Raw genomic sequence first — 26,173 nt, 5'->3', positions numbered from 1 at the left:
ATGGTGAATGGTGTCCTGGGCTGCATGAGACAAAAGTGTTGCCAGCAGGTCAGAGGAGGTGATTCTTCACCTGCTCAGCACTGGTGAGGCCACAGCATCACAAAAACAACGATTCTGGTTTTCTCTAGAAAACAGCAACTCAGTGCTATAAGCTGCCCCTGAAATGGAACAGAGTAATCACGAACGCTGGGAAGCAAACCGAGCAAAAGCAAAAGCATCATTATCCCACACAGTGCTCTGAATCCTCAGATACAACAATTTTATCTCTTTGTCCACCTCAAAGCAGATTATTTGGTGTTTCTGCTGCTGCAAACACACCCCCAGAAGCTTTCCTCTGGCCCAGGCTGGCTCTGACCCTTCATGTGTTGCTCCAATTTTGCTCCTGCAGTCTCACACCGTGTTCAGCGTGCTTTGTCTCCTCTGCTGGGGATCACTGAAGGGCTCCCAAAGGGCTGATCTCTCCCTGCATTTTTTGTCTTCCCTCCACATACCAGTACGTTGCCTCTGCTTCGCATCCATGCCCTCAACATCATTTATTTAAGAACCCACCAGCCTTCAGCTGAGAAGGTGACCCAGGTAGCTGGGAGCCTCCATCCCAGGTGAAGCCACACGCATCTGGGTGGCACGTCCAGGAGAGGAGCCTCATGCCATGGGCAGGAGGTGGGCTGAGCCTGGCCATGACCCCCCAGCCCAGCGCCGTGCCCCTGGGGGAAGGAGAGACGGCAAGCTTGTGTGATGCAGCAGTTCCCATTTAAATGCTCTGATGGGAAGAATGAAAATTTCAGCTTTAACAGACCCCTGATTTCTGGAATTCAGTTCTGTGCTGCTGCGAAAGGCGCAGGCAGAGGGGCAGGGAGGTCTGGATGCTAGCAGAAGGACAGAGGAGAGCCCAGGTGGTAGGTGGAGGTGGGACAGGGCAGGATGGGAGAGGATGGGTGGCAGGTGGAGGAGGGATGGTGGCAGTTGGAAGTGGGACCGGGCTGCTGGGAGATGGTGGAATAGGACCAGGTGGTAGTATGAGGAGGGATGGGAAATGGCATGGGATGGGATTAGATGGGATGGGATGGGTGGCAGTGGGAGAACGGTTGGGGTGGGATGGTATGGAAGGGAATGGCACGAGATAGGTGGCAGCTGGAGAAGGGAAGGGAAGGGGGAAGGAGAGGAGGGATGACAGGTAGAAGAGTGTTGGGTTGGTGGGGGGTGGCAGTTGGAAAATGACAGGGCAGGGCTGGGTGGCAGCAGGGTGAGGACCTGGGTGGGAAGGACAGGTTCAGGTTGGGGCAGGACATAGAGACCCCCAGTGCCAGTTGGTGGTGCAGGTGTGGAACTGGTTAAGTCCAAGAGCAAGGTCTTGGGCAAAGCTCAGGGCTGGAGAGTCTGGTGGCAGTTGCAGGGGGTCAACAAGGGGCTGAGAAAGATGGGGAGCGGAGCTGGGCGGCTGCTGGGAGGGATGGGATGGGGCCACAGCTAGGCGAGATGGTGGGGATGGAAGGAAACAGGGTGACAACCCCCTGGGGTGGGCTGAGGCCGGGGGAGGTTGAGGCTGTGCTAATAGAGTCTCCACAGGACTGGCCTGGCCTGGAGGGCCACAGCGATGGGGACAGGGTGCTGTGCACCCTCAAAGAGCATGTGGCTCACAGCACTGCTCCTGCTTCTCTGCCCAGGTGAGGGGCAGGGAGATAGGAATATGGAGCAGGGCTGGGGTTCCCCAAAGGGCAGGGTGGAGGCAGGTGGGATGGGAAGCGAGTAGGGGGATGCGCAAGGCATGCGTGGGGTGACAGGGGATGGGAGACATGCATGGGTGGACATGTGCTGGGGGATGCAGGCATGGGGACATGTGTGGAGGGACGTGGGGGGCAACAGGTGGAGGGATGTGGGATGGAGGATGCAGGGTGAGGACATGGGTTGGGGGATACGGGCTTGGGGACATTGGTGAGGGGATGGTAGAATGGGAGACAAGGGCAGGGGATGCAGTATGGGGACGAGCATGGAGGGACATAGGCTGGGGAAGGTGGGCCGGGGACATGAGTGGGGGGACGCATGCTGGGCTCAGCACCTTGTAATTAAAGAAGTAATCTCATTTGCCTCCTTTTTAAAAAATGTCCTCTGGAGTTTCTTGTATCCTAAGCTTCATTAGAAGCCAGCATTAGCAGCAAAGAGCTGCTCAACCACCTCCTTTATACCTCTCATTGAAGATGGATGGACTTACAAAATATAAATGTACCAAATTTTTCAAACTTCCATTTAAAATCCTCCTTCTCACTCAGGGGTGGGAAATCCTTCATTGCCTGGTGTGATTAATGTCCTTTTCCCTTAAATGCAGAACCTCTTTGAAATTTTGCTGAAGCATTGAGAATCATCTACTCCGAAGTCACAGTGCCCAGGTGGCTGGACACAGAGGATGGGACCTTCACAGGGGTCATTTGCTTTTTAGGAAATCTTTTTTCAACCATGGGTCTGGACCTTAGCCTCTTCAGGGGCCATGGGTGGGTGCCGAAGGGAGAATGGGGCAAGGAGATGGCTCCGGCTTCCCAGCCAAAGTCAGCCTGTAAATAGCGTTTTCACTCTTGGATTAATTTCTGAAATTAATCAGTGCCTTGGCTGTTCCAGGGGGATATGTCCTATTCCATAACAGCAGAAGGACACCACCACATCATCCATCTCATGCAGGCAAAGCAATGCTCTTGCCCAATTTTCCTTCCTCTGCTGTTTTCCGCACAGGGCCATGACAGGAACATCATGGACCCGCGCTGAGGATTTCTGCTTTGCTTTTCAGAAATTTGATAGCCAAGGACATCCCAGTTTTCATATACAGTGCAGAGGGAGACCTGATAACCGAGTTTCCGTGTATTCAGGCAAGTTTAGACGTCTGTCAAGGATGCACCGACAGCCTGAACAAAATGACCCTTCTCTTCCTTGCAGGCTCATTCAAATATACCAGTGGATCTAAAGAAGGAATGGCTGTTTCTACAAACATCCATCATTTGTTTAAAAAAAGAAGGAAGTTGTATAGAGACTGATAAAAAACATTTCAGATTGTCCATCACACTTGATCTCCCTGTCAAATATTTAAAGTTTTAAACATAATTTCACTCCATCCAAAGAAAATCTGAGAAATCACAAAATACCTCCCTGAAAATTCATCATTATCCAATGATGAGCTCTCAGGCTCCTGCTTTGTCCCTGCTTACCTTCTGTGCCTTCACTTTTTCTTGCACGTGAAACACTCCTTTCGAAGTGGTAAAGGATGGAGTTGGGGAGGTTCTGTGTGTCCCCTTACTGATGAGGGGGTGGGGGTCGACTGGAGCATGGGAGCTTTTCCTACAGCCTGAAGCCATGGTTGCACCTTGCAGGATGACTGATACTACAAGGGGATGGTGGAAGGCTCCCCGGGATCTGTCATCTCCCTCAGCACACGCTTCAGAATCAGGTGGGGCTCTTCCCAGGGGACAGTTGGAGGTTCAGTATCAAATTAACTGGGATGGGGACTGATCTCCCTTTTTAAAGAAGATGCCCTCACTTCTGCGTGAGATGCTTTCTGCTGCATCTCCTTACTAAAATTCCACTCTTCAAACATAGCTGAGATTTTGTTTAGCATTACAGATTTTACAGCGTCTCCAGTATAGATTTCAAGGGCAGATATTTCATAGAAACACAGTTTTTAATGAAATTTTTGGCCAAACAATGTGCTTTATAGTCTTCTGGCAGCCTGTAAGCAGGTAGCAGGTTTGACATGCCCAGGCAGTTCAAAGACTTCCTTCAAAAGGCAGCAAACTAAACAAGCACTTCTCGAGAAACTTCCCTCTTCAGGTGCACTTCGTGTCTGGGATGTATTTATTTCTGATACCGCAAGCTCTGAACGTGAGACAGACAGCGTACCCACACAGACATTAACAGTCTCCTGTAAACCGGACATCCCCAAATGCTGTGTTAAACTGGTGGTCACCCATAACCGTCACCAACACCCCTCCTGAAGTCCTTCCTGTAGAACTTAATGACTTTATAATATCAGTCAAAAGGAAAAGAACACCAGTGTAACCTCTCCCCTGAAGATTAAGAGAATATTGAAATGAACCATGCACAGCTCAGCAGTCCTTTCCTTATCTATCTCTCTGCAACATTATCAAGCCCAAAACTTTGACCTTCTCCAGAAATACCTGGAAAGTCCTGGGGAGCACAAGCTGCTTTTTTTTTCAAAAGAGACTGTCCTAACTTTGAAAATGGCTGATTTTACTTCGTACTATTTTCACTGGCTTTGGTGGAAGTTATCCAGCCTTCCATGCAGCCATCCATGATTTACAGCATCCAGCTGCCCACACTCTGCACCGGCGCCAGAGCCCCCACAGCAAGTCTTCACTTCCTTCACAGCCTGTGTGCAGGGGACTCGCAGGGTGGGAAACCAGCAATTTTTTTCCCCATTAAAGACCTTCTTGATAAATGCGTTAGCCCAACTGCCTTAGCGAAGTCTTCTGGGTTTCCAGCTCAGTGCTTAATGAGGCCACATTTTCCTATTATGATAAACAAACCAGTGCTTACGAACATTTTAGGACTAGATAATTCAAACTCTGGCAAAACTAAAACCCACTGAGTCTCTCCTACAAGACCAGGCATAAGACTGAGATTTGGTAGCCCCACCTGCACCTTCTTTCTCAAACAAGTACCCTAAAAGGTCTCTGAATTGAGGCTTTGGGGGATGCAAACTTACTGGCAGATGCAGCCTATTTAGCTGCAGTGTCTACATGAGGATAAACAGATCTTAAAAGACAGATGCTTCTTGGAAGAGCCATAGCGTAGAGGTTTTATTGCCTTCTCACTTTCATTTAATCTATAGCGTTCATATGCAGCTTTGGTTTTTTCCCAAAGCTGCATGATTGCTCTCTCAAGGCTGTCTTATGGATCCTAAACCTTAGGCATGTCACTTTTTTTTCTATAAAAGATCTTTTAGGTGAGCTTCTTGCACCTTCTTATAGGATCCCGTGAGAAGCAGTGGTATGAATGAGCTAAATGTTTCCGTATCCCCCCTTTCAAAAAACCCCAACAAAAACATAAAATATGGGCTGATCCCAATAGCCCTGAAGCCCAGAAGTGGCTCCTGAAGCTTCTACCTGCTGCGAGATGCACAGGGCTGCCCTACATCTCCAGCCACACCATGATGAGCGTCCTGTACCTTGTTTATTTTTGTATTTACTAAATAATTTAAGAAGTCATTTAGTTCACATTTCTTACTGACTGCTCTGTTTGAAAATTCGCAGTCGAGTTTTGCAAACTGGAGATCTGAGGTACAAAATCGAGCCTGTGGAGAATTCCTTGACGTTTCAACACCTCATCTATACCAAAGGGCGTTGGAAGGCAGCTCACGTTGGCTGTGCCAAGTGCCTGAAAAGCACAAGGACCACCTGCCCGAAGATGGAGAAGTTGCAAATGGGCATCATAAAGTCCTTGTTACTGAAGTAAGGACTCCCCATCCACTCGTGTTGATGTTGCACATTCGTGTGTATACGTACAGGTTATGTTAAATGCTGGGAGTGATCCCACCACAGGGAAAATTCCTTTTGCCTTCACAACAGGGAGTTTACACTGTAAAGCATCTGCAGGTTTGCAAGTAAACAGGATTTCTGTAGAGTGATGATGAGCAAAGGACCCTCACATGGTATGGAAACCAAACCTACAGTTTGACAGGTGAAATCATCCTGCTCTGGGTTTGCTTCTCTCTTGAGATCTCTTCCTGTTTGCCAGTTAAGCTCACAAACCCTGAAAAAAATATTCAGGTCTTAAAAATGCTGGTTGAAATGAAAGTGGAAGTAGCAAATAATTTTTTTAAGACAGTGATAAAGAGGGGAGTTGACATGTCTGTCAGTTCCAGAGGTAAAAGCATCTGAAGGCTTCAATAAACAAATCTGAAATTATTAATTATTTTTAAAGACAGTTAGATAACGTTTCTAAATAAGCTGTGATCAGAAGCTATAGAAGCAATGACTTTCTGTTATAGATAATCTATTGAAAATTCAGTATTTTACTGCCTGACTCCAGAAATGAAAGGTGTAGACTCATGGCCCAGGGGTCTGCTCTTCCCTCCAGACCCTCTTCTTGTCAGGTTGCCCAGCCAAATAGCCTGGAAAGGAAACAGCTTGAGTGGGGAGGATGCACTCCTGGGATGTGGGTGTTACCAGCCCCTCGAACAGTCTTGAGCACCACCTCATAGGATCATAGGATGACCCAGGTTGGAAGGGGCCACAGGAGGTCTCAAATTCAGCCTCCTCCTCCATGCAGGCTCAGCTCTGAGGTCAAACCAGGTTGCTCAGGGCTTTATCCAGTCGGATCTTGAAGACCTCCAAGGATGATGACCACACAAGCCCTTTAAGAAACTTCCTGCAATTGCTTGAATCTTCGTTATTAGTGTGTCAGAAATAGATGCTCTGAGGATGTAATTCCCCTTTTCTAAAGAAATGCTTGAAGACCTTCCAGTGCTGTCTGTGCTGCCTTTCCCTTACCTCCAGAGGGAACCGGAGGTGCAAGTCCTTGGGGCCACGGCTGGGTGTCTCTCTCCCAGCAGTCAGTTTTGCTGAAATTTTGTGAGCACTGAGGAAGGCGGAAGGTTACATCACCTGTCTTTCTGATGTGACTCCTGATCTTACACCCGATTTGTTTGCTTTTCTTCTCCCTCATTGAGCAGCAGAATCATTTCAAGTGTCATCACTTCATTGCCCTCCTCTGATGGAGTTGTCTGCAAACCTGCCAGCACACCGAGGTAACCACAGGCTGCAGGGACTGGTCTTGAACAGTTTCTGCTCCAGGTCTGGCTCTCTTGGGACTTCATTTAATGCACCTTTAGGACTTGGAAATAAAGATCAACAGCTGCTCTCTCTCTGTCTTTAGAGAGTATTCACCTTATCGTAAGCAAATCTAAACTCTGCTGCCCCAGTTTGCTTAAATTGCACCGAATAAAAATCTTTAGCAATATCAAAATGCACACATCTGCTGGTTATTTTCTGTTCAGAAACACAGTTTCTGTGTTTTCAAAGGAAATCAGTTTGTTCTGACATCATTTGATATTGAGATATTACTGATGTGGCTGTTTTCAGAAACACCTTTGTTAGAAAAATAGTTATTTGCTTTGATTTGTGAATGCTTTTAAAGCCTGTAAGGACTTTTGTCATTGCTGTTCCTACTTTCAGAAGAGCTGAGATAAATGTGTTATTTTGTACCTATGAGTCTGGATTATTTATAGTGACAGCCTGGCCTATGCCAGTGCACTATGATTGAATTTGGTGGAAGAAATAAAGAGTGACATTCAGAGATGCTGCCTCCTGATAATAGTATGAAGCATTCAGATGAAAGAATTACTTATCAGCTCCCATGGTGGAAATGTAGTTTTATAAATTGCTACAATTTCACTGAATTTCCTGAGAAGCTGCCAAGGAAAGAGGATAATTTGGAATAATAATAAAGTGGTATTTGTTCAACAAAGAGAGGTGAGTCCCCATGCTTAAAGCGACTTAAGCAATAGTATTTTTTTAGGCACATAAACTTCTGGAACAGCCAAACCATTTAGAAAGTTGCCCTTCTGAGAGATAGCAACTCCTCCTCTCTGCTATCACCAAAACGTAAGGGAACTACTCAAGAGAAATGCTAACGTGTCTTCCTCATTCCCATCTCGGCCAGTGCCAAAGCTACCACCCAGGCTTTTGTAGGGTCATCTTTTTCTCCTCCTTACTTGACCAAGTTCACAGGTCTTCGATGCCTTATGGTCTCACTGAATGCTCACCCCATATCAGAGATGGGACGATGCTGTCACTGAGCAATAACATGCTCAGAGGAGAATAATAACCCCCCAGCTTGCCCATTAACCAATTGCTACTAGCAATTAACATGCTGGATGTACAAAATGTAGACGTCAATGAGCTTGACCCAGCCCAACACTGGGCAGGTCTTAACTATGGAGCTGCCCATGCACAGGTAAATGTGCAAAGGGCAGCAGAAAGAAATGCTAAAAATATTATTTCCAGAGGCTGCTGGATCGCAGGCGCAGTGTGTGATGCCTCTCACCAGTTGTGTCTATCGATGGGCACGCTCCCATTTGCTGTATTACGCAGGTGTGCTGGGCAAAATGAAGAAAAACTAAGAACTATTTTTGTGGGTTTCATATGGCTTAAACAACCTCACTTCAGGACCAGTTTTTATCTGCAGTTATCTGTTTATCCTCTTCCAAGTACTGAGCTGCTTGATGCAGGCAGCTTCTGTTGACCCCACTCAATTGTCGCTTTGACGTTGGTTTTTTGGTGCCAAATTTAATGATTAAAAAATGGCCTGAGTGCATGCAAAAGTCTGCAGCTCATAGTGAGCTGATTTAACACAAGCAATGCCAGGTAATCCCCCTGCTACCAAGAAAATCCCACCTACAACTGTGTTCTGTCTCTGAATCTCTCTGCTGTCGTCTTAATTACTTGTTACACTCTTTTATTCCTTCTCTAAATGCATAATTACTCTGTGTTCTCCTACTTAGGGGAAATTTTGGATTAGTTTGAGTAACACCACTTTCGGTATTTGTGATACAGTGTAAGCTTTAAAGCTCCTGAACATACCTCAACAACCGCCGTGCCATTTGTTCACTTCCAGGAGGTTCCTGGTCTCCAGATCCTGTCTGTGCCCACCAGATACTTGGAGCTGGCTCTAATCACAAAGAGCTGCTAAGCATCAGAAATTATTGCCACGGTACAGCTACTGTGTTATACTGAAGGCAGTCCTAGATGTTCAGCATACACCTAGATGTAACGTACCTCCTCTCCCCTTTCAGTTTAAAGTTAACAACTACAACGAAACCCTGAAGCTACATCTGTTAATTCCCATAAGAACACAGTGAGTTTTAATGATGAGTTCAGATCACCGCTCTGCTCCGTCAGCTGTCTAACCCACTCCCTTGGGAAAGAGAGGAATGATTTGTGCCTGACTGCAGCTACTCTACCAGGATGATGTGTTCCTCAACGCTATAAAACCCACTTTAACTGTTAAAAAATTGCTTCAAATATAAGCAAAGTCAGTTTACAGAGGATTTTTGAAATCATCCCTTTAAAACACTCAATTGGGAATATGCATTATTGTTACTAAGTGCTTTCTGGTAGCTCACTACAGCCTCCCTGTTCTCTTAACCCCCTTCTTCCTCCAAAACAGCACGAATTTTAAAACAGCACACGATTTTTCATCTTCTGCTGCTTCTGCGTGAACACACTGACAGGGCACCAGTGCATCAGCTACAAAGCACTCAAAAATTAGCTACATGGAGAGCTCCCTTAAATTAATATAATGCACAAAAGCAAACGCATGCTCGTATCTTTCCGCTTTAGCAAGAAACTTGCTTTGCACGAGTATCTGGAGGCAAGCGTGGTGTCCGGGGTTGCTGCACACCCCATGGGCTGCAGGGGTTGCCAGCTCTTGTCTTCCAGGTGTACAAGCCCATGAAGCTGCAGATCATTGTCAGTGTGGTAGAGATGTGGACCAGGACGGACCAGGTGACGTCTGCCCTGGGCGCTGCAGGTCTTTGCAGAGTTGTGTCAGAGGGATGCTGTCGGTCGCATTAATTACGATCACATCCAACTACTGCTGTATGAGGCCTGCGTTTTAATCACTCAGCTCATGTACCAGCTATGGGGAGATAAGCAGGGAGCAAGACTATTTTCATCTCTTTCTTCTAATTTTTGCATATATATGTTGCTAAGTCTTTTGTCCTGGTGATATCTCGTGGAAAAAAATGTAACGGCTTAATCAGTCCATGTTCTAATCAGCACATATTTGTCATGTAAATTGATACAAGAACTCTCTTTTCCCTTTCACTCTCCTCTTTTGTATTTTTTCCACACACGTACACACAGAGTGTACAGCTTATTTCTAATTTTTATACACTTGTAACTGAATTATTTTAATCTCATTTTCAGTTTTTACTTATTTTTATATATAAAGCCACTCATTTTTAGATAAAATAATTCATTGTTATATGGTTTGCAACTCAATATTTCAATTAAACCCTTTTGCTAGGACAAGGGAGTTAGCAAGGTCTTTAATCACTTATTTCATTCAATTGCTTTTTAAGACCTAGCACCTTGTTTCTGTTTTGTCTGTTCCTTTCTCCTTCATTTTGGGGAAAAGAAACCTTCTGCATAGTCAAATAAGTATCTCAAAATATATTCAATATTTCTTTTTTCAAATTCAATGTATCACCTTACCAGTTTTTGGATTTTTTTTTAATAATGAGGTTCTACTGAAATAGCCTACGGGTCACTCTTCCCTTTTAAGTAGGGAGGAGGCCAATGAGCTTATAAACCGCAGCTCTGCCTCCTTAATACCCCCACCAGCACGATGCATCACTGGTGCTTGCACGCTTGACCTGTGGGTACCAGCCTGGCTGCATATGGGGCTGCCATAGGAGAAACAGGTGGTACTGGGCTTTTCTTCAACAAAGGAGTGCCTTGTTACCCAAAACCATTATTTTCCAGCTGCAATTCAGTGAACGTATCCCATTACTGAGAGAAAGTTGTTCTGCATCTCTTTAATGTTCACATTTTCCAGCTGCAGTGGCCAGCACTACAAGGAACAGGGGTTTGCCTGGAAAGGGACAATGTGCCAGAAGAACTCCATGGGTGTCGTCTTGGTAAGGAGAGTCCCCGCAGGTTTGCATTGACTGAAAGGAAAAATAAACCTTTTATGTCCACAGTGAACCTTGGCAGTTCATTCTACGTAACTCCAGGGCTCAGGCTTTCACAGATTAGCAGGTACACTGGGCATCTAAGGGAGGTGATGCTGTTCCTGTGTTTGCCGTTTCTTAAAGTAGATGGGATGGTGAAGGAACAGTTCTTCAGTGCTTTCCCCAACTCTTTAGGGGTCCTTTAGATTCCTTAATCGGCTGTTTGCCAGTGCAAGTCCTCAGCCAGCACAAATTTCACAATTACTGAGCAAAGCGTTGAAAGTCTGTGTCTGAAGTTCTCCACATCAACACACACCAATCTGAGAAATGTGGCCCTGCGGTTTTTCTTTCTGCCTGCAGTTCCCTGGCCATGACACCACCAGCGACGTGATGATGCTCGCCCATGAGATAGGCCACAGCTTAGGCTAAAGTCACTGAAACAGAACAAGGTCTTAAAATAAAAAGATTAGTCAGGATGAGTTTGGTACAATGCTCTGGGTGATGCTCTGTTTGTGTTGAGAAAGGAATGTACTCTGAATAATCAGAAAAGATAAGGTGGGCACCTGAAGGAGAGAAGGAGACCATCGAGTCAGGAAATGGTTGAACAAAGAAAATTGAAAGGTCTACTCCACCTAGACCCCACCTATTGTGAATGGAATGATTAGGTGTCAAAATCAAATGAGTATGTATGTAAAGATGTTGTGTAACCTCTCACGAAAACTGTATAAATTACCCGACTTTTCACTGAAAATTTTGGAGCTAGTTTGTCCCATGCAAATCAGCTAGCTCCCCAATGTTTCACGAAATAAATACCTTTGCTGCTTAAGACAAAATTTGTTTCCGAGCAGTTACTCTGTGCCGTTTTGGCATCATCATGATGATGCAAAACAATTTCACAACAAATTCTGCAACTGCAACTGCACCCACAGAAGGTGCATCATGTGAACATCCCCAGGGTAAGTGAAGCTTGGCTTTCCCTGGGTCACTGAGGGTGAGATTTGGGTCGTTACCCTCAGTGGTCCACCTCCAGGTGACCACTGTGTTTCTGTTTCTGTAGGTGGATGCACATGCCCATTCCTCCAAAGCATTTTTTAATCTTCCAAACTTGGCAGAGGAATGACCATCTAAGTTGCCCCTACTTCGTGCAGGTAATTGGACTAGGGCCTTCCAGACCTCCCTTCCAACCTGAATTACTCTGCAATGCTTTATCAAGTGAAAATAGTTCTTTAGATAAGACAAGAGACACCAATACTCCCTGAGAGACAAACCCACAGAAAACTTGTCTTCCTTGGATCCTCCACTGGTCACAAAATATTTATCTTCCATCTGTTTTTTCCAAGTGCTGCTTGGTTTTGTCTTCTAAATAGCAGGAGCTGCTCCTCATACCTACTCTCTAGCTATAAGACCATCATGAAGAAAAATAATTCCACTACTTAATTAATGTCTCCTGAAACCTGTGAAGAATATTTGGTAGACGTGAGCTTCTGTTGTTTTAGCATCAAAGAAACCATACAATATCGCAAGAGCGTTCTTCCAATGGTCAGTGTACTGCTGATAACACAATGTCTTTAAAAATTACTCATTCCTCTCAGCTCTAGAGCTCTGCCCAACACACAGTGAACTTCAGCAGGCAGTGAAGGTTGATTCATCACAGATTTGCTTGCTTCTGTCACCAAAATTGGGAATCAAACTTCACCACACCAGCGCAGCATTAAGAAGCAGGCGCTCCTTTATTGCAGCGCTGGGTGCTCGGTGGCATCTCCACACATCAAGCACACCTGTGTAAATTTTACCGTTACATTTATACACAAAATTACAAAGTCGTACACTCCCAATTACAATGATTGGTTAGACATTTGCATATAATTGTAATATTTGCTGTGTCATCCTTCTCTGTGACTACGCTTGCGCAGGGGAAGGGTCTTCACCTAGGCAAGGGTCTTCTTGACCTGTGGGTGCAGTTTTTAGTGTTATAATGAAGGGAGTTCACTTCAGGACACCTTAAAATTTAGTTTTGTTGCCAGATTGGAAGTCTGGATATCGGCCCTGCCAAGCTGCCCAATAACTCATCCTATAACAATAGAACCTGGGTGCTCTGGTTGTGGTCTAGAGAGTAAAGACTAAGAGTATTATGGTCTATAGCACGGGGACTTCAAGTAACAGTCTCGGATAACAAGCAGTACAGCAATTCATACGTCACTGGTTTGTAAGTGCTAATATAATTCTAACATGGAGGTTAACTCCTTAAAATCAAAATGCTCTTACAACTAACTGTTACATAAACACAAAATATAGAAGTTTCCTGTATTTCGCAGTATATCTGGTCTGAGAAGATGCATAAACCTAACTGGATGCTGCTCATGCTTATGTAGAAAAGAAATAGTTTAGAAACACTGAAATTATCTCAGACAAAAAACATCAGCAGGAGCAGCACAGTGAGGGTGTAAGGACAGAACTGACAAACCTAGCACAAGCATTGGTGTCATGGACCAAACATCCAACCACCACAAGCCCTGCTGATAGGAAAGAGATTTTAAAATCTCATTTATATTCCTGCTGATTTTGAGCTTTTGGAGAAAATCCAGCAACACTGTATTTGTAGAGGCATTTCAGATTCAACTTGAAATGCAGGAATAAAACCACAAGTTTCTCTTCTGGAATATCAGCAGTCACCATTTGCAGTGTCAATTTCTGTAAGACAGCAAGGACTTTAGTCCTTTATACCTTCCTCCAGTCCTTATTCTGTCTGACTTTTTGCAAATTCAAGTTGGTGTTCTTCATCTTATACACTGCTGGGGCATTCCCTAAGATTTTGCCACGTGGCTTTCAGTAATATGGGCCATCCCCTCAGGAAAAACCATTCAAAACTCATTTTGTGGGCTTTTCTTTACAATTTCAGCCAGCAGAAAAAATCTGCAGAGAAGTTAGGAGCATATGTGATCTCCCCAAGTACTGAGATTGCTCTTCAGGGACTTGCCCCATGGATGTATTTAAGCAAGATGGGACCCCATGCAGTGACAACAACCACTGCTACAAGCACTGCCACAGCCACGAGGCACAATGTGAAGCTTTATTTGGCAGAGGCAAGATGTTTCAACCAAGGAACTGCCAGACCACCTCATGTGGAATTAGCCCTCATCTTCAGATAACACTGCATCTCCTGGCTCCTCCCTTCTCCCTGTCCCCTGCTTTGAAAAAGTCTGTTTTCTCTGCACTGAAAGGTCACTCTTTAAAAGGCAAGCAGGCTTAGAGGGGTGGGCCAGCTACTTAAGAATATAAGTACTTGCATAAAGAATACTGCAGAATACTTTTTAAACACCCTGTGATTTTACAACAATACCTATATAAATATACATATAACAACGTATATGTAAAATACAGTATTGGACTTAATGATCTTAAGGGACCTTTCCAACCAAAATGGTTCTATGATTCTGTATATTTACAACAGTTAGGGTAACAGAAAAGGGCTTTTCTCAAGCAGTAGTCATGGCAGTGCTGTTTAGGAACACCCCATGCCTAGTGTGTGATGGGAACAGCAGATGTGGCCACCCTCGCGCATTTGGCAGTAAGAGGGTCCCACAAAGATGTGCCGGAGACAGTCATTGAGGTCACTTCTGCGTCTTTGAAAGTGACCACAACCTATAATTCGTGCATCTAAATTTCCCCCAGTTCAAACTGGAAGCATGCATGTGATTTCTGTGAACACCTGCCCACATCCTCTCTCAGACTACTTCAATTCTGTAGGAAGTAACGAAGCTTCCCCAGTGCACGTGTCCCGAAGCTGCGGCAAGGCAGATCTGTTCTGCACTCCCTCCCTGGTGACAGCAGCGATGCCACCACCATCTGAGTCCCAGGTTTCTCCATGAGCATACACAAGTGTTCTGTAAGTAAAACCACAGTTCCTCTGTGATCTACCACATTCACATGAAGTTTGGACTTTCTGGGAATCCCTGCACATGAAGACAGCAGTATTTCCCACGAAAGGCATTGCTGGGACAGGCAAGAATATTGATAAGGCAGAATATTTTTGTCATCATGTTGACAAAGGAATTGCCACGCAAGCATTTTGATGATGTTAAAGCGGTGTGATCTCAGCCACCTCTGCAGGACAGCTGCGGAGTCTGGCTGTTGGTTTTACTTTGAGAACATTCTGGATGTTTGAAAACCTGTAAAAACACATGATGGGAGTCCTGCATTGACCACAGGTTCTCCACATTTTCCCTCAGTACTCTGTTACTCTTACACAACACTTTGTCAACATGAAAGTGTTTTGGAAAAACAGGGAGTCCCCTGGGTTAGAGATGGTTCTGCCTTACTGAAATCCAGATGTCTGAGCTGCTTCTGACATCTAATAGGAATTAGTGTTGCTAACACTGAATATAATGGTGGTGATTCTGGTTTCACAGTAAATGTTAAGATATAATGACCTGTGTCACATAGCAAGTTAGACTTAAAGAAAAAGAGAAAGAAAAAAAAAAAAACAGGTTTGGGAAAGATTTTAGGGGTTTAATCCAATTTTATGCTCCATATTATTCTGTACAAATGACCATTCTGATCATTGGTTGATCTCTTGGTGGCAAATCTGTTCATTGAGCCACTTTGCTCTTACACTGATTTTCCTGGTCCAAAAGAAGACCAGAACCAAAAGAATACGGGGACAAAAAAGTGTCCATAAAACATGGCAGGTCAAATGCAAGCCATGGCCAACTAGAAGAAAACGACACAAAAACCACTGGGGGGGTTACGGGGGAGCAATTGTCCCTGCCTCTCCATGAACGTCTCCGTTTGCTCTGCAGTCACCGCCCGTGCCCCGCTGAGCTGCCTCAGTGAGGGGAATGTTCAAGGCAACCAATATGGGAACTGTGGCTGGAACCGGACATACTACACCAAATATCTGGAAGAGTAAGTGCTGGTTACTTGTGGTTACTGGTGTCCCAGAACACTGTTTCCAAGGGAGTTACAGCTTTAGCATTTTTTGGTTGGGATTAGGCACAACAAGAGAGGCAAAAGCAAAAACGGTATCAGGAAAAGGAGTGCAGCTTTTTATACGACTTGGAGGCTCTGCTAGGCTTTTCTGGTTGGTTTTCATAGAGGAAGGAATGATGTGCCAGCATTCCCCTACAGTCAAAGTAGCGGAAAAAAGTGCATGGCAACAGGAGGAATTTGAAGGAGCATTTCTTCAAAATGGGTTTTTCCTGTATTTTACTTTCAACCCATAAAGTTAAGCGAGGATGGGGATTTTTTTACAGGATCTTCCAGGTTCTTCTTCTTTGCTTGTCCGGAACAGCCTTAAATCTTATCTCCCATGATCAACAGAAGTTCAGAGCACGACACTTTCCAGTTTTCCTGCAGTAAGGGGTCATCCCATCACCAGGCAAGGGCTGGGGTTTCCTATTCAGTTTGAGAACAGATTCTCTAACCCTTTTTCTCCTTTAGCATTCTTTCTTTTCATGTTGCTGCCATGCACAGCAGCCGTCAGGCAGTACATCTTGACAGACATCCCTAGATAGGACCTTGCTGTAGAGTGCAGTCCCTCAACCCTTGAACTCATCGCTCTCTAAGCCCTCCTCTGTGGACCTGTCCTGAAAGCAGGACCTGCCGAGAACGACCCACATCTAAGTGCAGATGTGGACAATCATTCAAAGGAAGGAGACTGTTTACCAGCACCTTGGAGATTTGCAGTCCATATGCACATTAACATTCACTCAAAAAGATGGAAGTTGCTAGCACCTAACATTTCTTCATGCTTTCGCTTTGGCACCACCAAGGAGGGGGACATTGCTGTCATTAGAGGAGACACTAGGATGCAAATTCAGAATCTGAGATAATTTCCTGTTTTCCTGCTGAGCACTACACAGGCAGCACCTGAGCTTCACTGTTGCCACCTCTGGGCAGAGATGAGTTTCTGAATAACTACATCCAGTTCTTCCTGGCATAAACAGCAGTATTTTTCAGGCAGTGTATAAAATTGGAAACACACATGAAAAGTGAGGGTCAAAAAGGCAAACGGCAATATCTCTGCAGCTTCTAGAGGGATACCTAAAGGGCTGCGCATATGAACCCAAGGCACTGTCGCCAACTGGCATAGGAGAGTCTGTGGCAGTACACAAGGTCTTAACCTCAGGAAAGGGATGGTTGGATGCAAACTGCCTAAAAGGATTGATCCTGGAACAGCTGGAACCTATGACTGTGCCCAGGGCTGCTCCAAGTACATGAGCTGAAACGGGCCAAATTTGTACCTGGTTGTGTACCAGCACCGTGGATCACCACACCCTCAGATGTCTCTACAAACCTCACAGCAGTCTGTCTATCCCAGGAGTGTTTTGTGAGGAAGAGTGCAGTGTGCTAACATTAAAAGAGTACCAGTCAGACAAGACAGCGAGGCTGTCAGCCTTGAGGCAGACCTCCTGAACGATCAGCTCTGCTGGGGACTCCAGTTTCACCTGGCTTCAGACATTCCCGACAAGGGATCAGTGAAAGACGGCACATCATGCAGTAGAAACAAGGCACCCTTAGAAAGCTAGCAAGGTATATGAATAGTATTAGGACACAGACTGAATGGAAGGATTATGTTCCTAAGGAGATGTTCTTGATCTCTGATACAAACCCCAGAGTACCTTCTGTTAAGGCCTCCTTTAGCAGCTGAAAAATAGCAACATCTTGTATTGGTTTTCTGGTTTTTCCCTCAGACTGAGTGGCTAACACGATAGCTATGTTTTGGTAGGTTTTTTTTCCATTAGAAGGGAAAAGTAGATTGCACTCTTCTTGTGAAGCTACTAAGAAAATTCAAAGTTTACTTTTTACACACACAAAAGAACTTGAATTGTTGTTCCAAGAAGAAGACTCACTTCTTCCCTTTGACCCACACAGAAGACCGAATTCCTGTCAAGCTGGTGACATACTAAAGGATGAGCTTCCTGCTATTACATGGCTGGGAAAATATTTCTAAGAAAAACAGAGGTGCTGAGTTCCACCAAAAGGGAAGGAGCTGCTCAGTGTTGGCTTCAGTAGAGTTCTCCTTTTAGGACACATGAGTTTCACACCACCAAATGCAAACATTAATTTAAAAAAAAAAAAAAAAAAAAAAAAACCAACACTTGCAAGGCAAAAAGTTGAAAATATATCTCCTTCATTCTCCTTCTGCACAGAGAAGATGCGCTCATGTCTCCTAGAGCTAGGAAGATGCTCCAAGTTACTCACTGCACAAACAAAACAGCTTCTGGAGTTCCAAGGTCTTGTTCACATCATGGACTGGATAGGACAAGACTGGAGTTCCTGAGCCACAAGCTGCTGGGAGCTGGAAAGCACACTGGGGAAACAGGGTTGCATTTATGTACAAAGATCAGGATGGCTGTGCAGGGTTAGTCCAAGAGTGGATCCAGCTCAGAATCCTCCACCAGTCTCGGGCAGGTACCTAGGAAAGGGTATGAACAGAGCAGTCTCCTGAGGTAGAAGTAGAGTTTGTGCATTTTGTAACACTCAACGGGTTAGTTCAGTCTCCCATTTGCTTGGTCTTGAACCTGGAACCCGAGTTTTTCATTCTGTGCTCCCCTACTGCTTGTTTGGAGAAAGGAAAGTCTTGAATTAAATTAAATGAATGACTGAAGAGACTTGGCCCACTGTTTCTCACTGCTTTTATCCCTGTTGACCAGTCAGTGCCCTTTCCTAGTATATGTCATTTTACCATTTCACTAATACAAATCTGCCTCTTTCTGCAGATACGTGTAAACAGGACATGCATCAGCACAGCTTTTCCCAACAATGATAATAGGGAGAAAAAATGCAATGGCAGAGGGGTAAGTGAAAAACACCCAAGTATGCTTTGAACAGCAGAGTATATACAAAGTGTAAATTCGCCTCTCAAAAGCAGTAGTAGAAGTCGAGAATAAGTCCTGCTTCAGCAGCACAGAGGTGATTTTGGTTTTCACCCATGACTGTCCTCCCAGATTCTGCTCTGGCCATCCACAGCTCTTCATATCAGTGTTTGTTGGTTACTTTTACCATTTTTTTTCTTTATTCCCTCAAATACTGTGAAAACCAAGTTCCACATAACACTTCATCCTTCATTGCATCTGTCAGTGCTACTGAATTTAAATTAGGTGGAGCTGGAGAGATCTTCTAAAAAATGCATGCTTAGTTCTGTAACTTTGCTTTCCTTACAAATACCACAGAAATGGCAATATTGGCTGCTCTTAGTCTTACGTAAAACCTACATTTCAGACATTAATACTGGCAGAATTATTTCACATGTGGAATTTTTTTTTTTTTTTGTGACATCATTTATGAGGTATCTGCTTCTTTCCAGACAGATATTGTTGTAGAAGAGCAGAAGATCTGCCTGGGTGTTAGTGTGGATGGATGCTAAGGGAGAATAGTGGAAAGATTTGCCATCATCTGTCCTTTATCTGCAATATCACTGAGGACCAGTAAGAAAAGTACCCCCTCAACCAGTAATTGGGAAGGTCTGAGGTCTGCTTTTCTCCTGCTCTGTCACCAGCTTTAGGTGGCTCAGTCCATCATAAGTTATGTTCTTGGCAACAATGGTCTCAAAGTACTTGGAATAATCACGTCTTTTTGTTGTCTCCAGAGAGAAAGGCTATAACCCAAAAACCACACACTTTTGTTGAGAAGCTGTTCTCCAGACTAAACACACATCCATGAAAATCAATAATTTTTGCTCTGTGTGGTTTGGGCTGCACAAATAAGTGAAGAAATCTAGCCTCAACCCTGTCTCCCCAGAAGAGAGAAAAAAAGTTGCTTGAAGCGGAGCAGCTATGTTTGGGTGGGAAACTCACTGCCTACATGGGCAGGCAGGTCTGAGACGTGGGGGAGCAGAGCTACAGGTCCATACTACCAAATGATAACACAAACCTGGACTAATGGCATATGATAAGAAATTGGCCGATGAGCATCTAAAGACTCACCTCTGCATCACCTCATCATGCGCCCCTGAGAGAGGCTGGCCCCAGACCCGCACTGCAGCACGACCCAAAACCAGGGCGGCAGCCCCAGGGGAGCTCTCCCCTCTGCTGCGGCTCCACAGTGAGGATCCTCGGGATGTTGGGCAGCCCTCGGTATTGGGTTTGCGTGGCAAGGTTTGGGTAGCGGGGGGGCTACAGGCATGGCTTCTGCAAGAAGATGCCAGAAGCTTCCCCAGCATCCAATGGAGCCCATGCCAGCCGGCTCCCAGACAGACCCACCGCCAGCCAAGGCCAAGCCCACCAGCAACAGTGACAGCATCTCTGGGGTAACATAGTCAAGAAAGGGGAAAAACCCAGGGTAACAGCGACTGAGCTGGAGAGAGGGGTGAGACTGTGTGAGAGGCAGAGCCCTGCAGCCCCCCAGGGCAGGAGGGGCAGGGGGGGCTCCAGGCGCCGGAGCAGAGATTCCCGGCAGCCCGTGCTGGAGCCCCCGGCCAGGCAGGCTGTGCCCCCAGCCCATGGAGCCCCCGGCCAGGCAGGCTGTGCCCCCAGCCCGTGCTGGAGCCCCCGGCCAGGCAGGCTGTGCCCCCAGCCCGTGCTGGAGCCCCCGGCCAGGCAGGCTGTGCCCCCAGCCCGTGCTGGAGCCCCCGGCCAGGCAGGCTGTGCCCCCAGCCCGTGCTGGAGCCCCCGGCCAGGCAGGCTGTGCCCCCAGCCCATGGACCCCCGGCCAGGCAGGCTGTGCCCCCAGCCCATGGAGCCCCCGGCCAGGCAGGCTGTGCCCCCAGCCCATGGAGCCCCGGCCAGGCAGGCTGTGCCCCCAGCCCGTGCTGGAGCCCCCGGCCAGGCAGGCTGTGCCCCCAGCCCGTGCTGGAGCCCCCGGCCAGGCAGGCTGTGCCCCCAGCCCGTGCTGGAGCCCCCGGCCAGGCAGGCTGTGCCCCCAGCCCGTGCTGGAGCCCCCGGCCAGGCAGGCTGTGCCCCCAGCCCATGGAGCCCCCGGCCAGGCAGGCTGTGCCCCCAGCCCGTGCTGGAGCCCCCGGCCAGGCAGGCTGTGCCCCCAGCCCGTGCTGGAGCCCCCGGCCAGGCAGGCTGTGCCCCCAGCCCGTGCTGGAGCCCCCGGGGGAGCAGACCCCCACCCGCAGCCCGGGGAGGATTCTACACCGGAGGGACCCACGCTGGGGCAGTGCGTGGAGGACTGTCCCCCGTGGGAGGGACCCCGCTGGAGAGAGGAAGAGTGTGAGGACCCTTCCCCTGCGGAGGAAGGAGCGGCAGAGACAGCGTGTGATGGACTGAGCGCAGCCCCCGTTCCCCGTCCCCCTGCGCCGCTGGCGGGGAGGAGGCAGAGGAGTTGGGAGTGAAGTTGAGCCCGGGAAGAAGGGAGGGGTGGGGGGAGGTGTTTTGAAGATTTGGGTTTATTTCTCATTATCCTGCTCTGATTTGATTGGAAATAAATTGACTTCCCCAAGTCGAGTCTGTTTTGCCCATGATAGTAATCGGTGAGTGATCTCTCCCTGCTCTTATCTCGACCCACGAGCCTTTCCTTATATTTTCTCTCCCCTGCCCAGCTGAGGAGGGCAGCGGTGGAGCTTCATGGTGGGCGCCTCACGTCCAGCCTGGGTCAGCCCACTGCACCGTCACTGAACCCCATGAGAGGTTCAGCTGTTACAGACCATGAGTGAGAACCAAGGAACACAGGAGCTAAGTCATCCAGCCTGGAGAGGACAGATAAATGTGCAAGCAAGGGAGTCACAGTCCTATCTTGAAGGAAAACTTGTAAATTTTGAAGCACATGAAGGTGACAAATTCATTTGGGACACATTTGTGAAATATGTTGTCATGACAGAAAGAACATTTACAAGAGCAGGGCAGGTCTGCAATTAATAAAGAGTACAAAAGTGCTTTCCAACTTTGAAATTAAAATGGCTTCAGAAATGCAAAAAGCACTCCTAGTTGGAAAAAGACAACTATAACCATCTTTCACCTTCCATACGCTGTCATTTCTTCCCTGCTGTCTTTGTAGCATCTCTTCAACAGGACCATCACCTCAGTGATGGATCAGAAGGTCCCACTGCCCTCACTTCACCAACACAGCAGACACCTAATGATTGGTACAAGCCACACAGTCCATGACAGCCTGTGACCAGGGGCACCAGCCCACCACCTTCACACAAAATAGGTTGAACATTTCCACAGTAGCAGCTGAAGCGGAGCAACAAATTCATCTTAGGATACATTTCATCCAGCCTGTCCCTGCTGTGCCCACCAATGCACTGTACTAGCAGGCTGTTTCCCCAGAGAAATGCAGGGCCATCTCATGATTCCTGTATTTTTCATGCCATAAAATATGTGTTTTCTTTTAGGTGTGCAACAATAAGAGAAAGTGCCACTGTGACTTTGGATGGGCCCCTCTGGACTGCAAGCTGGAAGGATTTGGAGGCAGTGGACAGTGGACCACCTCCTTCTTTGCACAGTAAGCGCGGTGGGGTGGGATTGCACTGCCTATCTTAGCTTTATTTTTTCTTTACAAGTTCAGCACCTCTCCATCCATACTTTCAGATCGCTTTAGACTTTGCCCAGGCATCTCTTTATCCCTTGCTGTTTAGTCATGTCAGATTTTTTTTTTTCTCTTATCTTGCCTTCTTTTTTATCATTCCAGTTGTGTTTGCCTTGCCTGACTCTATCGGACTATTCTCAGGGCACCCACAGGAACTGCAGATCGATTCCATTAAGCACAGGGGCCACGCAGTCAGAACCACAGTTCAGTAAGGAGGTCGGTGAGGGGTGTTGTTCTGAGCTCATCAAAACCCTCTCAGGAGAATTTTCCTCTCCTCTTAACACAGATATCCAGCACAGCTCCAGTCCTGAGAGGACAAGGCATAAATAAATATGATCCTGGCACGTACCCCTGAGAGGTATACTTCTGCCTTCCTATACGTTACTTGTTCTAACTTGCTGATTAAGACATACCATGCTGTCACTCAGCAGTACTCCACAAACCCATCAGCACCTGACAGCTGACAGCCTTCAAGCTCTTCCCCGATCCTCTTTGCTCATTACTTCTGCTACTGAGGAAGAACTGTTAGATCTTTCCGCTGTTTAGTTGACCAGGCAAATGGCAAGTTGCTCAGGCGGTAACGGGCCCACTGGCGCTGCAGAAATAACTCTCTTGAGCAGATAACAGTTTGCGTGCCAAATCAGCTGTTCTTCAAGTATCCAGCCATTGTGGTATTTTACCTCTCTGCATGGAGGGGAAGGAACCCAAGCAGCAATGTTCTGCTGCTCTCAATTCATGGAGAAAGGCTGATGCCAATTTTAGGTTTCTACTAGGGTCTTCTTAGCGGTTGCTTGGGTGTGCTGTGAGAAGTCAACACTTTTACACTTTCCCTATGAAAAACCTCTCGTACTTTATATATATCCATACAGTAACTACATGCTGAAGCCTCAGCTATTAACTGAAGTAGGTGTTCGACTCATGTCACTTTTCCTTCAGCGTTATATTTGGGTATTTCTTCATCTGTGATCAGGGAAGCACATGGGAAACCTTCCTGCTTGGTTTTTATGCCCTCAAACTCCTTACCATGCAGTCCCAAAGACTCCCCATTTCGTAGCATTGCTTCTGCCTTCACACTGTATACCACAGAATCATTCAATGGTCGGGGTGGGAAGAGACCCCTGGAGCCCACCCAGCCCACCCCCCTGCTGAAGCAGCTCTCCCAGAGCAGGTTGCACAGAGCCGCGTCCAGGCGGGTTTGAATGTCTCCAGAGCAGGAGACCCCACAGCCTCTCTGGGCAGCCTGTCCCGGTGTCCCGTCACCCTCACAGTAAAGAAGTTTTCCTGTAGTAGAATGAAGCTGGGTTAAATTATCATTGATAATAGACAGCTGTGGGCTGGCTTCAGGGGCAGTGGGTTGGCCGATGTAGATAAGGTGCAGCTGTGGCTGGTTAAGTTAAGTGGTTGAGAGCCAGTGAAGAGGGAGCAGCTGAGGAAGAAGGGAGAGAGGAAGAAGCAAGAGAAGAGAGAGTGGGCCGTTGATGAGGTGAGGAGAAGGCAGCAGAGAGACTGGTATGAAGAGTATGTTGGTATGAGATGGTAAAAGACCTTTTTGCAGCTTGATAGTTTGGAGAGTGCTGTGACATTTTTCCTCATATTCAAGTGGAAGTTCCTGTGTTGCATTTTATGCCCGTTGCCCCTTGTCCTGTCGCTGGGCACTGCTGAAAAGAGCCTGGCCCCATTGTCTTGGCACCTGCCCTTAAGATATTTGTAGGCATTGATGAGGTCCCCTCACAGTCTTCTCCTGTCCAGCCTAAACAGGCCCAGCTCACTCAGCTTTTCCTCCTAAAGGAGATGCTCCAGCCCCTCATCATCTTCGTAGCCCTCAAGGGGTTTTATTGTTTCTCAAAGACAGGAACACTGGTAGCTCCTGAGTAGGGAGTGGTGGAGGTGCCATGGAGACCCAGCCCAAGAGCAGAAGGGAGGGAGCGTGCAAGTGAGCATCTGCTCATTTGGGACTGTACACTCATGAATATCTGAATTTATACAGCAAACCGCTGTTCCTACTAGTGTTTTGTCATGCCGGAAATGCCTGGTGTGCACAGAGCATAATGTTCTTTCTCTTTTCCAATCCAAGTGTTGAAAGCTTCAAGGAATATGGGAAAAGCTGCCAGAATGCTACTTTTCCTCTTCTTGATTTTGGCCTTTCTGCTGTACAAGAGAGTTGCCGTTGCTCAGTGGATCCAAAGGTAGGCAAAGCTCCACTATTCTTTAAATCACCTGGCAAAACTGAGGCACATTTAATAGTTTCCAACCGAGATTCTCAGCATCCCTTTCCACAAGGAGCCTTGCTATGAGTTCACTGTGCAATGCCAGCCACCATTCTTGCAAATCAAGTTCCTCCTGCTTCAAAGACAACCTGCAGGGTAATGCAACAAAATGTGCTCCAGTCTGTGAAGGGGACTCTGTCACAGCAGCCTCTTATCCAGAAATAGCAGCTACAGCTTACAGTTTTCAATCCTTACTGGCATTTGGGGTTTTTTTTAAGTTTTTCACAGAAATTTTGAAACAAAAGTTGTTGTCTAACTTCAGGATATTTTTTCATAAAATTCAGCTTTTTCTAAATGCCTCTTCCTTTTTTCTCCTTTGGAATGTTTAATTTTTTTTTTAACCTTTTACTTTGTTTTCATTTTTTTAATTCACTGAAAAATGCAAACAGAACTTGATAAAAGAAAGATTTTAAAATATGTGTGTGTAGAGGATAAATGCTCTCTTATCCTCTTACTACATCGCACATTTTTCCCAGGTCAAATGGATTTATAAGCTTAAACGAAAGAATATGGGAATGTGACTGCAGACAGGGAGAATGTTCAAAACCCCAAACCAGAAAATGAACAATGACATTTCCCTCGATAATCTCTGTGCATCCACATGCATCAGATTTGCTGGGCTAATTTATTCTGCCAAGAAGCAGGAAAAAATACATGGAGGTTTGTTCTGCTCTTTGCAGCAAGACTGTCTAGTACCCAGCCACCTCACGTAGTACCAGTTTAGGTATCTCTACCCTTTGTTACAATCTCCAGAGCAGATGCAATAAATGCTTTCTCCGTACCACAGTGTTCTGCAGTATCTCTGGATCTCAGGTGAGAGACAGGATTGAATTTATGTCATAGTTCTATTTTCTTGTCATTTTACATTCACATGTCAGAGAACATGACTTCAAAAAAACACAAAACCAAAATTTCTTATAAGGTGCTTGTCTGTAAACTAAAGCATCTTATTCTGCATTAAATCACCATCCAAAGGTCATGTTCACAGAGCACTTTACCTTATATAGGTTGAAATCTGGAAGACAGGAAAAAAATCGTAGTACCACTCCTCCTCCTCAAGAAGTGTGTTCTCCCACCTCCAATTTAGAAATTACATTCTTGAAGAATGTCCTCCTTCAAGAAAACTTCTCGGTACTTTCCAAACATCTTTTCCCTTTCTTAGTAATTCTTGCTCTCCCAGTTCTTCCAGTGCAAGTCAAAAGCTGCCAGTGAGAACAGACCCAAAAAGCGTGTGCAGCATACCTGCAGAAAATTGTTTAGTTGTTTTGGTTTATGTCAAAAGACAGTTTAGAGTAAAAACACAAAGTTCCTATAAATAGAAGTACATTCAGACTGACTGCTTCAAGAGCTGGCATTAGCATGACAACATAGTTGAAGAAAGCAGAAACAATATACAAGCCCTTGTCAGAAAATAAGAATTTTGTCTACATTTGTCATACAAGATCTCTCCCAAAATGAGCAATGTGAGGTGGCAGGCATTGTAGTGTCCTGGCAGGGAGCTGCCAGGCAGGGGGTCAAGTTCAAGCCTCTACTCTGGTCTTGGCCATGGGGCTTTTCTGTGGCGCCTGTTGCTGTTCAGCAAGGCTGCCCTATCCGCCAGGAATGTGGCTAATCTAAACTACGTCAAAGCTGATGCAGTTTTATCAGATCAACTTTTCCAAGGAAAAGCTCCCTGGGACAAAAAAAAAAAAAAAAAAAAAAAAAAAAACCAAACATATCCTGCCTCTTCTAGTAAGAAAAGTAGAAGGAAACACAA

General features: G+C 46.1%; 1 pseudogene; it reads left to right on the top strand.

Annotated features, from left to right (window-relative positions):
• LOC121083207 lies at positions 1-24,340 on the top strand (annotated as a pseudogene).
• The last annotated feature ends 1,833 nt before the right edge of the window (positions 24,341-26,173 follow it).

Source organism: Falco naumanni, chromosome 2 (assembly GCF_017639655.2).
Source record: "Falco naumanni isolate bFalNau1 chromosome 2, bFalNau1.pat, whole genome shotgun sequence".
Lineage (NCBI taxonomy): Eukaryota > Metazoa > Chordata > Aves > Falconiformes > Falconidae > Falco > Falco naumanni.
Note: the sequence above shows the minus strand (reverse complement) of the source record. Positions and strands in the feature narration are given on the sequence as shown.